This window comes from Pinus tabuliformis, chromosome 4_2, assembly GCF_031772625.1.
Source record: "Pinus tabuliformis cultivar Carrire ecotype Pingquan chromosome 4_2, CPIR1, whole genome shotgun sequence".
NCBI classification, from domain to species: domain Eukaryota; kingdom Viridiplantae; phylum Streptophyta; class Pinopsida; order Pinales; family Pinaceae; genus Pinus; species Pinus tabuliformis.
The window spans coordinates 996,756,301-996,758,557 of record NC_142304.1 but is presented as its reverse complement, the minus strand read 5'-3'; the positions used below and the strand labels follow the sequence as shown (position 1 = coordinate 996,758,557).

Sequence of the window (2,257 nt, the reverse complement as noted above, 5' to 3'; positions counted from 1 at the left end):
TTACTCCGGCAATGTTGCCGCTGCCGGCTTCCGCTTCTTTGTATTTCCACGGCCGTCTTCCTCGATTCCACTGCCCGGGAAAAGATTTGTCTGCGACCGCCTTAGGTTTACTCCAAATAGCCGGACCGAAGAAGAAGAAAGAGAATCACCGTCTGTGGACGGAAAAGCCCTGTCGAGATTCACGAAGACCAGCGACGATGGATTCCCGTCATCTGACGCAGTCGGCTCGAGCGCCTTCGAATCATTCAAGGTGAGAGAATCGTGTGTGGCGCGGGCCGGAATCGAACGTTGAGCAACGGCGTTCATGAGCGGCGGCGCCGCGTAGAAAAGCTGCACCCACTGCGGATGGCCGGCCACGGCGAAGTTGTCAACGGACAGGGGACAGCGTTTGGGGACCGGCGGCGCTGCGGCCGGGGGGAGGAAACTGCAGGGCCGGTGGCGAAAGGTGATGAAGAGGTAAGCCGAACTGGAGCTCCGCTCGAAGGTAACGATGTCGCCCGCTTGGAGGCGTTTTTCTTTGACATAGCGGCTCCAGCCCTTGGTAAGCACGTAACTCTGGCTGCTGTTCCAGTAAGAATAGCGGAACCGCCATATTTTGTCGGTGCCGTCCTCGAAACTTAGCAGGACACCTTTACCCTTGCTCCTGCCAGACCCCACGTCGAGTGGTAAATATTTCTCGGCGTGCTGCTTCGGGATGACAAGGCGGTTCAACTTCCCGACATCGCTGGGCGTGACGGTCTTGTCGAACAGGTGTTCGCGGGGCTCCAAGGGATTCGAGCGGGCAACCTCAGGATTTATGTGGGAAGTACTCTTATTTTGGTCCAATTCTTCGTCGTAGGTGTGCTTCCTGAGCATGTCCACGATCTCGTACTTGGAGTGTCCACGCAAAAAGACCGCCTCCGTGTGGCTGTGGGCGAAGTTGAAAGTGGTGATGGCTTCGGGGCCTCGAAACTTTATGGTGGCCCTATCGTAGGCTCTGGCGGCGTCTTCTTCACGATTGAATGTCCCTAGCCAGACTCGCTTGTGCTCCTCATATATCTGCGCGCCCCACCGCCCGTTTGGCTGCAGCACTACGCCCTTGTACTGTGACGACGGCAGCTTCTTGCTGTAATTCTTCTCACCCTGCACCGATGGTATATGGGTTTTCTCGGAAGAGACGTCGCTGATTCCGCTCCCCATTCTTTCCAGCTCCGTCTGACCCACAAATGAAGAAGAATTAGAGCAAACCGAGACAGCTGTCCACGTAGATTCCGGCTCGCTTGAATTAATGGAGCTCTCGTGACTGTCGCATTTGCCCAATCTTAAACCCAGATCCCAACTGTCATTGCCGCCCACCTGCAATATATACCCGACTTCAACGTTATGACAACAGGCAGCTTAATCCATACACAAATATTTACCCTTGTAATTCTCAATAAGGATGTTTAGATTTCAATCAAAAACAAAAGTGATGAAATTTGGATCTGTGGGAAGAAAAAGAGCAAGTAGATCTCAAAACCCGTTAAACAATCTAACAATAACACAGTCGACTTAAAAACATATACACAGTCACCGATCAATCCCAACTACAGCATGTGGCTCCAGCCAAATACATACACAATGAGTATATGACATTGGCTAACCTTGAGCAAATTACAACGAGCCGCCTGCACGGGCACGGCCACACCACTGCCGGACATATTCTCCGACCTTGAGAAACGCCCCTACAACTCGGATGCAATCGCAAAATTCAGGAGGAATGAAGAATTAGGGATGATACGTCGATCGGAACGACGTATACTCAATAGAGATTTATATACTGAAGCAGCCCTGGATGAGTAGAAGGGCAAGTAAAGATATAGGTAAAAGAAACTGGAAAATTATAGAAAGAGGAAAGCAGTAGGAAGGAGCATGTTTGATGCAATGGTCTCTCTGCAGCTCCACCATAAATAGCAAATGGTCCGCTTGATGTGTTCATATTTGTTCGTACGTAGTGTTTACTGGGTGAACTCTTGCAGCCAGGCAGGCAGGCACGCACCCTCCCCTTGACTTTTGGATGCCCATTCCTATCGCTCTTAGCTGGAGTACTCATGTCTCAAATAATTTTCTACATATAGAAATCGACTTTTTTATGGAATGAAACAGGATTTCAAAAAATACGAAAACAACTTTTTCTAGATATAGATCAACAAATTTGTAACTTCCAAAAAGAACCCATTTATTAACTTACTTACCGTAAACCAAACACCGCGTCAATAATAAACCTCGCACTGAATCC

At 49.6% G+C, this 2,257-nt stretch overlaps 1 pseudogene; it reads right to left on the bottom strand.

Annotated features, from left to right (window-relative positions):
- LOC149173007 (AP2/ERF and B3 domain-containing transcription factor ARF14 pseudogene) lies at nt 1-1,679 on the bottom strand (annotated as a pseudogene).
- Between the last annotated feature and the right edge of the window lie 578 nt (nt 1,680-2,257).